A 15,379-nucleotide genomic window follows, 5' to 3' on the forward strand; every position below is an offset into this window, starting at 1 on the left:
TCCCTAAGCCCCGGGGTCACAATTTCATCAAAAATCTGACTTTCGGCCATTCACTCCAAAATGGTGCCAAACGGTTGCAAATGCTCCCCTGAGAGGTTTGGCGGTCGAAACAGAAGCCTTTGTATCACAGGAAAAGAAATCAGCTCTCGAAAACTTAACAGGCAGAAAAATATTTTTTTGAAAAAATCCCTAAGCCCCGGGGTCACAATTTCATCAAAAATCTGACTTTCGGCCATTCACTCAAAAATGCTGCCAAACGGTTGCAAATGCTCCCCTGAGAGGTTTGGCGGTCGAAACCGAAGGCTTTTTATCACAGGAAAAGAAATCAGCCCTCGAAAACTTAACCGGCAGAAAAATCTGACTTTCGGCAATTCACTCAAAAATACTGCCAAACGGTTGCAAATGCTCCCCTGAGAGGTTTGGCGGTCGAAACAGAAGGCTTTTTATCACAGGAAAAGAAATCAGCCGTCGACAACTTAACTGGCAGAAAAAGATTTTTTTGAAAAAATCCCTAAGCCGGGGTCACAATTTCAAAAAAAATCTGACTTTCGGCCATTCACTCAAAAATGCTGCCAAACGGTTGCAAATGCTCCCCTGAGAGGTTTGGCGGTCGAAACAGAAGGCTTTTTATCACAGGAAAAGAAATCAGCCCTCGAAAACTTAACCGGCAGAAAAAGATTTTTTTGAAAAAATCCCTAAGCCCCGGGGTCACAATTTCATCAAAAATCTGACTTTCGGCCATACACTCCAAAATGCTGCCAAACGGTTGCAAATACTCCCCTGAGAGGTTTGGCGATCGAAACAGAAGCCTTTGTATCACAGGAAAAGAAATCAGCCCTCGAAAACTTAACCGGCAGAAAAGGTTTTTTTCAAAAAAATCCCTAAGCCCCGGGGTCACAATTTCATCAAAAATCTGACTTTCGGCCATTCACTCAAAAATGCTGCCAAACGGTTGCAAATGCTCCCCTGAGAGTTTTGGCGGTCGAAACAGAAGGCTTTTCATCTTAGGAAAAGAAATCAGCCCTCGACAACTTAACCGGCAGAAGAATCTGACTTTCGGCCATTCACTCAAAAACACTGCCAAACGGTTGCAAATGCTCCCCTGAGAGGTTTGGCGGTCGAAACAGAAGGCTTTTTATCTCAGGAAAAGAAATCAGCCCTCGACAACTTAACAGGCAGAAAAATATTTTTTTGAAAAAATCCCTAAGCCCCGGGGTCACAATTTCATCAAAAATCTGACTTTCGGCCATTCACTCCAAAATGGTGCCAAACGGTTGCAAATGCTCCCCTGAGAGGTTTGGCGGTCGAAACAGAAGCCTTTGTATCACAGGAAAAGATATCAGCTCTCGAAAACTTAACAGGCAGAAAAATATTTTTTTGAAAAAATCCCTAAGCCCCGGGGTCACAATTTCATCAAAAATCTGACTTTCGGCCATTCACTCAAAAATTCTGCCAAACGGTTGCAAATGCTCCCCTGAGAGTTTTGGCGGTCGAAACAGAAGGCTTTTCATCTTAGGAAAAGAAATCAGCCCTCGACAACTTAACCGGCAGAAAAGGTTTTTTTGAAAAAATCCCTAAGCCCCGGGGTCACAATTTCATCAAAAATCTGACTTTTGGCCATTCACTCAAAAATGCTGCCAAACGGTTGTAAAAGCTCCCCTGAGAGGTTTGGCGGTCGAAACCGAAGGCTTTTTATCACAGGAAAAGAAATCAGCCCTCGAAAACTTAACCGGCAGAAGAATCTGACTTTCGGCCATTCACTCAAAAATACTGCCAAACGGTTGCAAATGCTCCCCTGAGAGGTTTGGCGGTCGAAACAGAAGGCTTTTTATCTCAGGAAAAGAAATCAGCCCTCGACAACTTAACAGGCAGAAAAATATTTTTTTGAAAAAATCCCTAAGCCCCGGGGTCACAATTTCATCAAAAATCTGACTTTCGGCCATTCACTCCAAAATGGTGCCAAACGGTTGCAAATGCTCCCCTGAGAGGTTTGGCGGTCGAAACAGAAGCCTTTGTATCACAGGAAAAGAAATCAGCTCTCGAAAACTTAACAGGCAGAAAAATATTTTTTTGAAAAAATCCCTAAGCCCCGGGGTCACAATTTCATCAAAAATCTGACTTTCGGCCATTCACTCAAAAATGCTGCCAAACGGTTGCAAATGCTCCCCTGAGAGGTTTGGCGGTCGAAACCGAAGGCTTTTTATCACAGGAAAAGAAATCAGCCCTCGAAAACTTAACCGGCAGAAAAATCTGACTTTCGGCAATTCACTCAAAAATACTGCCAAACGGTTGCAAATGCTCCCCTGAGAGGTTTGGCGGTCGAAACAGAAGGCTTTTTATCACAGGAAAAGAAATCAGCCGTCGACAACTTAACTGGCAGAAAAAGATTTTTTTGAAAAAATCCCTAAGCCGGGGTCACAATTTCAAAAAAAATCTGACTTTCGGCCATTCACTCAAAAATGCTGCCAAACGGTTGCAAATGCTCCCCTGAGAGGTTTGGCGGTCGAAACAGAAGGCTTTTTATCACAGGAAAAGAAATCAGCCCTCGAAAACTTAACCGGCAGAAAAAGATTTTTTTGAAAAAATCCCTAAGCCCCGGGGTCACAATTTCATCAAAAATCTGACTTTCGGCCATACACTCCAAAATGCTGCCAAACGGTTGCAAATACTCCCCTGAGAGGTTTGGCGATCGAAACAGAAGCCTTTGTATCACAGGAAAAGAAATCAGCCCTCGAAAACTTAACCGGCAGAAAAGGTTTTTTTCAAAAAAATCCCTAAGCCCCGGGGTCACAATTTCATCAAAAATCTGACTTTCGGCCATTCACTCAAAAATGCTGCCAAACGGTTGCAAATGCTCCCCTGAGAGTTTTGGCGGTCGAAACAGAAGGCTTTTCATCTTAGGAAAAGAAATCAGCCCTCGACAACTTAACCGGCAGAAGAATCTGACTTTCGGCCATTCACTCAAAAACACTGCCAAACGGTTGCAAATGCTCCCCTGAGAGGTTTGGCGGTCGAAACAGAAGGCTTTTTATCTCAGGAAAAGAAATCAGCCCTCGACAACTTAACAGGCAGAAAAATATTTTTTTGAAAAAATCCCTAAGCCCCGGGGTCACAATTTCATCAAAAATCTGACTTTCGGCCATTCACTCCAAAATGGTGCCAAACGGTTGCAAATGCTCCCCTGAGAGGTTTGGCGGTCGAAACAGAAGCCTTTGTATCACAGGAAAAGATATCAGCTCTCGAAAACTTAACAGGCAGAAAAATATTTTTTTGAAAAAATCCCTAAGCCCCGGGGTCACAATTTCATCAAAAATCTGACTTTCGGCCATTCACTCAAAAATGCTGCCAAACGGTTGCAAATGCTCCCCTGAGAGGTTTGGCGGTCGAAACCGAAGGCTTTTTATCACAGGAAAAGAAATCAGCCCTCGAAAACTTAACCGGCAGAAAAATCTGACTTTCGGCAATTCACTCAAAAATACTGCCAAACGGTTGCAAATGCTCCCCTGAGAGGTTTGGCGATCGAAACAGAAGGCTTTTTATCTCAGGAAAAGAAATCAGCCCTCGAAAACTTAACAGGCAGAAAAATATTTTTTTGAAAAAATCCCTAAGCCCCGGGGTCACAATTTCATCAAAAATCTGACTTTCAGCCATTCACTCAAAAATGCTGCCAAACGGTTGCAAATGCTCCCCTGAGAGGTTTGGCGGTCGAAACAGAAGCCTTTGTATCACAGGAAAAGAAATCAGCCCTCGAAAACTTAACAGGCAGAAAAATATTTTTTTGAAAAAATCCCTAAGCCCCGGGGTCACAATTTCATCAAAAATCTGACTTTCGGCCATTCAATCAAAAATGCGGCCAAACGGGTGCAAATGCTCCCCTGAGAGGTTTGGCGGTCGAAACAGAAGGCTTTTTATCACAGGAAAAGAAATCAGCCGTCGACAACTTAACTGGCAGAAAAAGATTTTTTTGAAAAAATCCCTAAGCCCCGGGGTCACAATTTCAAAAAAAATCTGACTTTCGGCCATTCACTCAAAAATGCTGCCAAACGGTTGCAAATGCTCCCCTGAGAGGTTTGGCGGTCGAAACAGAAGGCTTTTTATCATAGGAAAAGAAATCAGCCCTCGAAAACTTAACCGGCAGAAAAAGATTTTTTTGAAAAAATCGCTAAGCCCCGGCGTCACAATTTCATCAAAAATCTGACTTTCGGCCATACACTCCAAAATGCTGCCAAACGGTTGCAAATACTCCCCTGAGAGGTTTGGCGATCGAAACAGAAGCCTTTGTATCACAGGAAAAGAAATCAGCCCTCGAAAACTTAACCGGCAGAAAAGGTTTTTTTGAAAAAATCCCTAAGCCCCGGGGTCACAATTTCATCAAAAATCTGACTTTCGGCCATTCACTCAAAAATGCTGCCAAACGGTTGCAAATGCTCCCCTGAGAGGTTTGGCGGTCGAAACAGAAGGCTTTTTATCACAGGAAAAGAAATCAGCCCTCGAAAACTTAACCGGCAGAAAAAGATTTTTTTGAAAAAATTCCTAAGCCCCGGGGTCACAATTTCATCAAAAATCTGACTTTCGGCCATTCACTCAAAAATGCTGCCAAACGGTTGCAAATGCTCCCCTGAGAGGTTTGGCGGTCGAAACAGAAGGCTTTTTATCTCAGGAAAAGAAATCAGCCCTCGACAACTTAACGGGCAGAAAAAGATTTTTTTGAAAAAATCCCTAAGCCCCGGGGTCACAATTTCATCAAAAATCTGACTTTCGGCCATTCACTCAAAAATGCTGCCAAACGGTTGCAAATATTCCCCTGAGAGGTTTGGCGGTCGAAACAGAAGGCTTTTTATCACAGGAAAAGAAATCAGCCCTCGAAAACTTAACCGGCAGAAAAAGATTTTTTTGAAAAAATCCCTAAGCCCCGGGGTCACAATTTCATCAAAAATCTGACTTTCGGCCATTCACTCAAAAATGCTGCCAAACGGTTGTAAAAGCTCCCCTGAGAGGTTTGGCGGTCGAAACCGAAGGCTTTTTATCACAGGAAAAGAAATCAGCCCTCGAAAACTTAACCGGCAGAAAAATCTGACTTTCGGCCATTCACTCAAAAATACTGCCAAACGGTTGCAAATGCTCCCCTGAGAGGTTTGGCGGTCGAAACAGAAGGCTTTTTATCTCAGGAAAAGAAATCAGCCCTCGAAAACTTAACAGGCAGAAAAATATTTTTTTGAAAAAATCCCGAAGCCCCGGGGTCACAATTTAATCAAAAATCTGACTTTCGGCCATTCAATCAAAAATGCGGCCAAACGGGTGCAAATGCTCCCCTGAGAGGTTTGGGGGTCGAAACAGAAGGCTTTTTATCACAGGAAAAGAAATCAGCCGTCGACAACTTAACTGGCAGAAAAAGATTTTTTTGAAAAAATCCCTAAGCCCCGGGGTCACAATTTCAAAAAAAATCTGACTTTCGGCCATTCACTCAAAAATGCTGCCAAACGGTTGCAAATGCTCCCCTGAGAGGTTTGGCGGTCAAAACAGAAGGCTTTTTATCACAGGAAAAGAAATCAGCCCTCGAAAACTTAACCGGCAGAAAAGGTTTTTTTGAAAAAATCCCTAAGCCCCGGGGTCACAATTTCATCAAAAATCTGACTTTTGGCCATTCACTCAAAAATGCTGCCAAACGGTTGTAAAAGCTCCCCTGAGAGGTTTGGCGGTCGAAACCGAAGGCTTTTTATCACAGGAAAAGAAATCAGCCCTCGAAAACTTAACCGGCAGAAGAATCTGACTTTCGGCCATTCACTCAAAAATACTGCCAAACGGTTGCAAATGCTCCCCTGAGAGGTTTGGCGGTCGAAACAGAAGGCTTTTTATCTCAGGAAAAGAAATCAGCCCTCGACAACTTAACAGGCAGAAAAATATTTTTTTGAAAAAATCCCTAAGCCCCGGGGTCACAATTTCATCAAAAATCTGACTTTCGGCCATTCACTCCAAAATGGTGCCAAACGGTTGCAAATGCTCCCCTGAGAGGTTTGGCGGTCGAAACAGAAGCCTTTGTATCACAGGAAAAGAAATCAGCTCTCGAAAACTTAACAGGCAGAAAAATATTTTTTTGAAAAAATCCCTAAGCCCCGGGGTCACAATTTCATCAAAAATCTGACTTTCGGCCATTCACTCAAAAATGCTGCCAAACGGTTGCAAATGCTCCCCTGAGAGGTTTGGCGGTCGAAACCGAAGGCTTTTTATCACAGGAAAAGAAATCAGCCCTCGAAAACTTAACCGGCAGAAAAATCTGACTTTCGGCAATTCACTCAAAAATACTGCCAAACGGTTGCAAATGCTCCCCTGAGAGGTTTGGCGGTCGAAACAGAAGGCTTTTTATCTCAGGAAAAGAAATCAGCCCTCGAAAACTTAACAGGCAGAAAAATATTTTTTTGAAAAAATCCCTAAGCCCCGGGGTCACAATTTCATCAAAAATCTGACTTTCGGCCATTCACTCAAAAATGCTGCCAAACGGTTGCAAATGCTCCCCTGAGAGGTTTGGCGGTCGAAACCGAAGGCTTTTTATCACAGGAAAAGAAATCAGCCCTCGAAAACTTAACCGGCAGAAAAATCTGACTTTCGGCAATTCACTCAAAAATACTGCCAAACGGTTGCAAATGCTCCCCTGAGAGGTTTGGCGGTCGAAACAGAAGGCTTTTTATCTCAGGAAAAGAAATCAGCCCTCGAAAACTTAACAGGCAGAAAAATATTTTTTTGAAAAAATCCCTAAGCCCCGGGGTCACAATTTCATCAAAAATCTGACTTTCAGCCATTCACTCAAAAATGCTGCCAAACGGTTGCAAATGCTCCCCTGAGAGGTTTGGCGGTCGAAACAGAAGCCTTTGTATCACAGGAAAAGAAATCAGCCCTCGAAAACTTAACAGGCAGAAAAATATTTTTTTGAAAAAATCCCTAAGCCCCGGGGTCACAATTTCATCAAAAATCTGACTTTCGGCCATTCAATCAAAAATGCGGCCAAACGGGTGCAAATGCTCCCCTGAGAGGTTTGGCGGTCGAAACAGAAGGCTTTTTATCACAGGAAAAGAAATCAGCCGTCGACAACTTAACTGGCAGAAAAAGTTTTTTTTGAAAAAATCCCTAAGCCCCGGGGTCACAATTTCAAAAAAAATCTGACTTTCGGCCATTCACTCAAAAATGCTGCCAAACGGTTGCAAATGCTCCCCTGAGAGGTTTGGCGGTCGAAACCGAAGGCTTTTTATCACAGGAAAAGAAATCAGCCCTCGAAAACTTAACCGGCAGAAAAAGATTTTTTTGAAAAAATCCCTAAGCCCCGGGGTCACAATTTCATCAAAAATCTGACTTTCGGCCATACACTCCAAAATGCTGCCAAACGGTTGCAAATACTCCCCTGAGAGGTTTGGCGATCGAAACAGAAGCCTTTGTATCACAGGAAAAGAAATCAGCCCTCGAAAACTTAACCGGCAGAAAAGGTTTTTTTGAAAAAATCCCTAAGCCCCGGGGTCACAATTTCATCAAAAATCTGACTTTCGGCCATTCACTCAAAAATGCTGCCAAACTGTTGCAAATATTCCCCTGAGAGGTTTGGCGGTCGAAACAGAAGGCTTTTTATCACAGGAAAAGAAATCAGCCCTCGAAAACTTAACCGGCAGAAAAAGATTTTTTTGAAAAAATTCCTAAGCCCCGGGGTCACAATTTCATCAAAAATCTGACTTTCGGCCATTCACTCAAAAATGCTGCCAAACGGTTGTAAAAGCTCCCCTGAGAGGTTTGGCGGTCGAAACCGAAGGCTTTTTATCACAGGAAAAGAAATCAGCCCTCGAAAACTTAACCGGCAGAAAAATCTGACTTTCGGCCATTCACTCAAAAATACTGCCAAACGGTTGCAAATGCTCCCCTGAGAGGTTTGGCGGTCGAAACAGAAGGCTTTTTATCTCAGGAAAAGAAATCAGCCCTCGAAAACTTAACAGGCAGAAAAATATTTTTTTGAAAAAATCCCTAAGCCCCGGGGTCACAATTTCATCAAAAATCTGACTTTCGGCCATTCAATCAAAAATGCGGCCAAACGGGTGCAAATGCTCCCCTGAGAGGTTTGGGGGTCGAAACAGAAGGCTTTTTATCACAGGAAAAGAAATCAGCCGTCGACAACTTAACTGGCAGAAAAAGATTTTTTTGAAAAAATCCCTAAGCCCCGGGGTCACAATTTCAAAAAAAATCTGACTTTCGGCCATTCACTCAAAAATGCTGCCAAACGGTTGCAAATGCTCCCCTGAGAGTTTTGGCGGTCGAAACAGAAGGCTTTTCATCTTAGGAAAAGAAATCAGCCCTCGACAACTTAACCGGCAGAAAAAGATTTTTTTGAAAAAATCCCTAAGCCCCGGGGTCACAATTTCATCAAAAATCTGACTTTCGGCCATTCACTCAAAAATGCTGCCAAACGGTTGCAAATGTTCCCAGGAGAGGTTTGGCGGTCGAAACAGAAGGCTTTTTATCACAGGAAAAGAAATCAGCCCTCGAAAACTTAACCGGCAGAAAAAGATTTTTTTGAAAAAATCCCTAAGCCCCGGGGTCACAATTTCATCAAAAATCTGACTTTCGGCCATTCATTCAAAAATGCTGCCAAACGGTTGTAAAAGCTCCCCTGAGAGGTTTGGCGGTCAAAACCGAAGGCTTTTTATCACAGGAAAAGAAATCAGCCCTCGAATACTTAACCGGCAGAAGAATCTGACTTTCGGCCATTCACTCAAAAATACTGCCAAACGGTTGCAAATGCTCCCCTGAGAGGTTTGGCGGTCGAAACAGAAGGCTTTTTATCTCAGGAAAAGAAATCAGCCCTCGACAACTTAACAGGCAGAAAAATATTTTTTTGAAAAAATCCCTAAGCCCCGGGGTCACAATTTCATCAAAAATCTGACTTTCGGCCATTCACTCCAAAATGGTGCCAAACGGTTGCAAATGCTCCCCTGAGAGGTTTGGCGGTCGAAACAGAAGCCTTTGTATCACAGGAAAAGAAATCAGCCCTCGAAAACTTAACAGGCAGAAAAATATTTTTTTGAAAAAATCCCTAAGCCCCGGGGTCACAATTTCATCAAAAATCTGACTTTCGGCCATTCACTCAAAAATGCTGCCAAACGGTTGCAAATGCTCCCCTGAGAGGTTTGGCGGTCGAAACCGAAGGCTTTTTATCACAGGAAAAGAAATCAGCCCTCGAAAACTTAACCGGCAGAAAAATCTGACTTTCGGCAATTCACTCAAAAATACTGCCAAACGGTTGCAAATGCTCCCCTGAGAGGTTTGGCGGTCGAAACAGAAGGCTTTTTATCTCAGGAAAAGAAATCAGCCCTCGAAAACTTAACAGGCAGAAAAATATTTTTTTGAAAAAATCCCTAAGCCCCGGGGTCACAATTTCATCAAAAATCTAACTTTCAGCCATTCACTCAAAAATGCTGCCAAACGGTTGCAAATGCTCCCCTGAGAGGTTTGGCGGTCGAAACAGAAGCCTTTGTATCACAGGAAAAGAAATCAGCCCTCGAAAACTTAACAGGCAGAAAAATATTTTTTTGAAAAAATCCCTAAGCCCCGGGGTCATAATTTCATCAAAAATCTGACTTTCGGCCATTCAATCAAAAATGCGGCCAAACGGGTGCAAATGCTCCCCTGAGAGGTTTGGCGGTCGAAACAGAAGGCTTTTTATCACAGGAAAAGAAATCAGCCCTCGACAACTTAACGGGCAGAAAAAGATTTTTTTGAAAAAAATCCCTAAGCCCCGGGGTCACAATTTCATAAAAAATCTGACTTTCGGCCATTCACTCCAAATTGATGCCAAACGGTTGCAAATGCTCCCCTGAGAGGTTTGGTGGTCGAAACAGAAGCCTTTGTATCACAGGAAATGAAATCAGCCCTCGACAACTTAACGGGCAGAAAAAGATTTTTTTGAAAAAATCCCTAAGCCCCCGGGTCACAATTTCATCAAAAATCTGACTTTCGGCCATTCACTCCAAAATGCGGCCAAACGGGTGCAAATGCTCCCCTGAGAGGTTTGCCGGTCGAAACAGAAGGCTTTTTATCTCAGGAAAGGAAATCAGCCCTCAACAACTTAACCGGCAGAAAAAGATTTTTTTGAAAAAAAATCCCTAAGCCCCCGGGTCACAATTTCATCAAAAATCTGACTTTCGGCCATTCACTCCAAAATGGTGCCAAACGGGTGCAAATGCTCCCCTGAGAGGTTTGGCGGTCAAAACAGAAGGCTTTTTATCACAGGAAAAGAAATCAGCCCTCGACAACTTAACCGGCAGAAAAAGATTTTTTTGAAAAAAAATCCCTAAGCCCCGGGTGTCACAATTTCATCAAAAATCTGACTTTCGGCCATTCACTCCAAAATGGTGCCAAACGGTTGCACATGCTCCCCTGAGAGGTTTGGCGGTCGAAACAGAAGCCTTTGTATCACAGGAAAAGAAATCAGCCCTCGAAAACTTAACAGGCAGAAAAATATTTTTTTGAAAAAATCCCTAAGCCCCGGGGTCACAATTTCATCAAAAATCTGACTTTCGGCCATTCACTCAAAAATGCTGCCAAACGGTTGCAAATGCTCCCCTGAGAGGTTTGGCGGTCGAAACAGAAGCCTTTTTATCACAGGAAAAGAAATCAGCCCTCGACAACTTAACGGGCAGAAAAAGATTTTTTTTGAAAAAATCCCTAAGCCCCGGGGTCACAATTTCATAAAAAATCTGACTTTCGGCCATTCACTCCAAATTGATGCCAAACGGTTGCAAATGCTCCCCTGAGAGGTTTGGTGGTCGAAACAGAAGCCTTTGTATCATAGGAAATAAAATCAGCCCTCGACAACTTAACGGGCAGAAAAAGATTTGTTTGAAAAAATCCCTAAGCCCCGGGGTCACAATTTCATCAAAAATCTGACTTTCGGCCATTCACTCAAAAATGCGGCCAAACGGGTGCAAATGCTCCCCTGAGAGGTTTGGTGGTCGAAATAGAAGGCTTTTTATCACAGGAAAAGAAATCAGCCCTCGACAACTTAACGGGCAGAAAAAGATTTTTTTGAAAAAATCCCTAAGCCCCGGGGTCACAATTTCATCAAAAATCTGACTTTCAGCCATTCACTCAAAAATGGTGCCAAACGGTTGCAAATGCTCCCCTGAGAGGTTTGGTGGTCGAAACAGAAGCCTTTGTATCACAGGAAATGAAATCAGCCCTCGACAATTTAACGGGCAGAAAAAGATTTTTTTGAAAAAATCCCTAAGCCCCGGGGTCACAATTTCATCAAAAATCTGACTTTCGGCCATTCACTCAAAAATGCGGCCAAACGGGTGCAAATGCTCCCCTGAGAGGTTTGCCGGTCGAAATAGAAGGCTTTTTATCTCAGGAAAAGAAATCAGCCCTCGACAACTTAACCGGCAGAAAAAGATTTTTTTGAAAAAAAATCCCTAAGCCCCGGGTGTCACAATTTCATCAAAAATCTGACTTTCGGCCATTCACTCCAAAATGGTGCCAAACGGTTGCACATGCTCCCCTGAGAGGTTTGGCGGTCGAAACAGAAGCCTTTGTATCACAGGAAAAGAAATCAGCCCTCGAAAACTTAACAGGCAGAAAAATATTTTTTTTGAAAAAATCCCTAAGCCCCGGGGTCACAATTTCATCAAAAATCTGACTTTCGGCCATTCACTCAAAAATGCGGCCAAACGGGTGCAAATGCTCCCCTGAGAGGTTTGGCGGTTGAAACAGAAGGCTTTTTATCTCAGGAAAAGAAATCAACCCTCGACAACTTAACTGGCAGAAAAAGATTTTTTTGAAAAAATCCCTAAGCCCCGGGGTCACAATTTCATCAAAAATCTGACTTTCGGCCATTCACTCAAAAATGCTGCCAAACGGTTGCAAATGCTCCCCTGAGAGGTTTGGCGGTCGAAACAGAAGCCTTTTTATCACAGGAAAAGAAATCAGCCCTCGACAACTTAACGGGCAGAAAAAGATTTTTTTGAAAAAATCTCTAAGCCCCGGGGTCACAATTTCATAAAAAATCTGACTTTCGGCCATTCACTCCAAATTGATGCCAAACGGTTGCAAATGCTCCCCTGAGAGGTTTGGTGGTCGAAACAGAAGCCTTTGTATCATAGGAAATAAAATCAGCCCTCGACAACTTAACGGGCAGAAAAAGATTTTTTTGAAAAAATCCCTAAGCCCCGGGGTCACAATTTCATCAAAAATCTGACTTTCGGCCATTCACTCAAAAATGCGGCCAAACGGGTGCAAATGCTCCCCTGAGAGGTTTGGCGGTCGAAACAGAAGGCTTTTTATCACAGGAAAAGAAATCAGCCCTCGACAACTTAATGGGCAGAAAAAGATTTTTTTGAAAAAATCCCTAAGCCCCGGGGTCACAATTTCATCAAAAATCTGACTTTCAGCCATTCACTCAAAAATGGTGCCAAACGGTTGCAAATGCTCCCCTGAGAGGTTTGGTGGTCGAAACAGAAGCCTTTGTATCACAGGAAATGAAAACAGCCCTCGACAATTTAACGGGCAGAAAAAGATTTTTTTGAAAAAATCCCTAAGCCCCGGGGTCACAATTTCATCAAAAATCTGACTTTCGGCCATTCACTCAAAAATGCGGCCAAACGGGTGCAAATGCTCCCCTGAGAGGTTTGCCGGTCGAAACAGAAGGCTTTTTATCTCAGGAAAAGAAATCAGCCCTCGACAACTTAACCGGCAGAAAAAGATTTTTTTGAAAAAAAATCCCTAAGCCCCGGGTGTCACAATTTCATCAAAAATCTGACTTTCGGCCATTCACTCCAAAATGGTGCCAAACGGTTGCACATGCTCCCCTGAGAGGTTTGGCGGTCGAAACAGAAGCCTTTGTATCACAGGAAAAGAAATCAGCCCTCGACGACTTAAACAGCAGAAAAAGCTTTTTTTGAAAAAATACCTAAGCCCCGGGGTCACAATTTCATCAAAAATCTGACTTTCGGCCATTCACTCAAAAATGCTGCCAAACGGTTGCAAATGCTCCCCTGAGAGGTTTGGCGGTTGAAACAGAAGGCTTTTTATCTCAGGAAAAGAAATCAACCCTCGACAACTTAACTGGCAGAAAAAGATTTTTTTGAAAAAATCCCTAAGCCCCGGGGTCACAATTTCATCAAAAATCTGACTTTCGGCCATTCACTCCAAAATGGTGCCAAACGGTTGCAAATACTCCCCTGAGAGGTTTGGCGGTCGAAACAGAAGCCTTTGTATCACAGGAAAAGAAATCAGCCCTCGAAAACTTAACCGGCAGAATAAGATTTTTTTGAAAAAATCCCTAAGCCCCGGGGTCACAATTTCATCAAAAATCTGACTTTCGGCCATTCACTCAAAAATGCTGCCAAACGGTTGCAAATGCTCCCCTGAGAGGTTTGGCGGTCTAAACCGAAGGCTTTTTATCACAGGAAAAGAAATCAGCCCTCGAAAACTTAACCGGCAGAAAAATCTGACTTTCGGCCATTCACTCAAAAATACTGCCAAACGGTTGCAAATGCTCCCCTGAGAGGTTTGGCGGTCGAAACAGAAGCCTTTGTATCACAGGAAAAGAAATCAGCCCTTGAAAACTTAACCGGCAGAAAAAGATTTTTTTGTAAAAATCCCTAAGCCCCGGGGTCACAATTTCATCAAAAATCTGACTTTCGGCCATTCACTCAAAAATGCGGCCAAACGGGTGCAAATGCTCCCCTGAGAGGTTTGCCGGTCGAAACAGAAGGCTTTTTATCTCAGGAAAAGAAATCAGCCCTCGACAACTTAACCGGCAGAAAAAGATTTTTTTGAAAAAAAATCCCTAAGCCCCGGGTGTCACAATTTCATCAAAAATCTGACTTTCGGCCATTCACTCCAAAATGGTGCCAAACGTTTGCACATGCTCCCCTGAGAGGTTTGGCGGTCGAAACAGAAGCCTTTGTATCACAGGAAAAGAAATCAGCCCTCGAAAACTTAACAGGCAGAAAAATATTTTTTTGAAAAAATCCCTAAGCCCCGGGGTCACAATTTCATCAAAAATCTGACTTTCGGCCATTCACTAAAAAATGCGGCCAAACGGGTGCAAATGCTCCCCTGAGAGGTTTGGCGGTTGAAACAGAAGGCTTTTTATCTCAGGAAAAGAAATCAACCCTCGACAACTTAAATGGCAGAAAAAGATTTTTTTGAAAAAATCCCTAAGCCCCGGGGTCACAATTTCATCAAAAATCTGACGTTCGGCCATTCACTCCAAAATGGTGCCAAACGGTTGCAAATGCTCCCCTGAGAGGTTTGGCGGTCGAAACCGAAGGCTTTTTATCACAGGAAAAGAAATCAGCCCTCGAAAACTTAACCGGCAGAAAAATCTGACTTTCGGCCATTCACTCAAAAATACTGCCAAACGGTTGCAAATGCTCCCCTGAGAGGTTTGGCGGTCGAAACAGAAGCCTTTGTATCACAGGAAAAGAAATCAGCCCTCGACAACTTAACCGGCAGAAAAAGATTTTTTTGAAAAAATCCCTAAGCCCCGGGGTCACAATTTCATCAAAAATCTGACTTTCGGCCATTCACTCAAAAATGCTGCCAAACGGTTGCAAATGCTCCCCTGAGAGGTTTGGCGGTCGAAACAGAAGGCTTTTTATCTCAGGAAAAGAAATCAGCCCCCGACAACTTAACCGGCAGAATAAGATTTTTTTGAAAAAATCCCTAAGCCCCGGGGTCACAATTTCATCAAAAATCTGACTTTCAGCCATTCACTCAAAAATGGTGCCAAACGGTTGCAAATGCTCCCCTGAGAGGTTTGGCGGTCGAAACAGAAGCCTTTGTATCACAGGAAAAGAAATCAGCCCTCGACAACTTAACGGGCAGAAAAATATTTTTTTGAAAAAATCCCTAAGCCCCGGGGTCACAATTTCATAAAAAATCTGACTTTCGGCCATTCACTCCAAATTGGTGCCAAACGGTTGCAAATGCTCCCCTGAGAGGTTTGGCGGTCGAAACAGAAGCCTTTGTATCACAGGAAAAGAAATCAACCCTCGACAACTTAACTGGCAGAAAATGATTTTTTTGAAAAAATCCCTAAGCCCCGGGGTCACAATTTCAAAAAAAATCTGACTTTCGGCCATTCACTCAAAAATGCTGCCAAACGGTTGCAAATGCTCCCCTGAGAGGTTTGGCGGTCGAAACAGAAGGCTTTTTATCACAGGAAAAGAAATCAGCCCTCGAAAACTTAACCGGCAGAAAAAGATTTTTTTGAAAAAATCCCTAAGCCCCGGGGTCACAATTTCATCAAAAATCTGACTTTCGGCCATTCACTCCAAAATGGTGCCAAACGGTTGCAAATACTCCCCTGAGAGGTTTGGCGATCGAAACAGAAGCCTTTGTT

Source organism: Podarcis muralis, chromosome 6 (genome assembly GCF_964188315.1).
Source record: "Podarcis muralis chromosome 6, rPodMur119.hap1.1, whole genome shotgun sequence".
Classification (NCBI taxonomy): Eukaryota; Metazoa; Chordata; class Lepidosauria; order Squamata; family Lacertidae; genus Podarcis; species Podarcis muralis.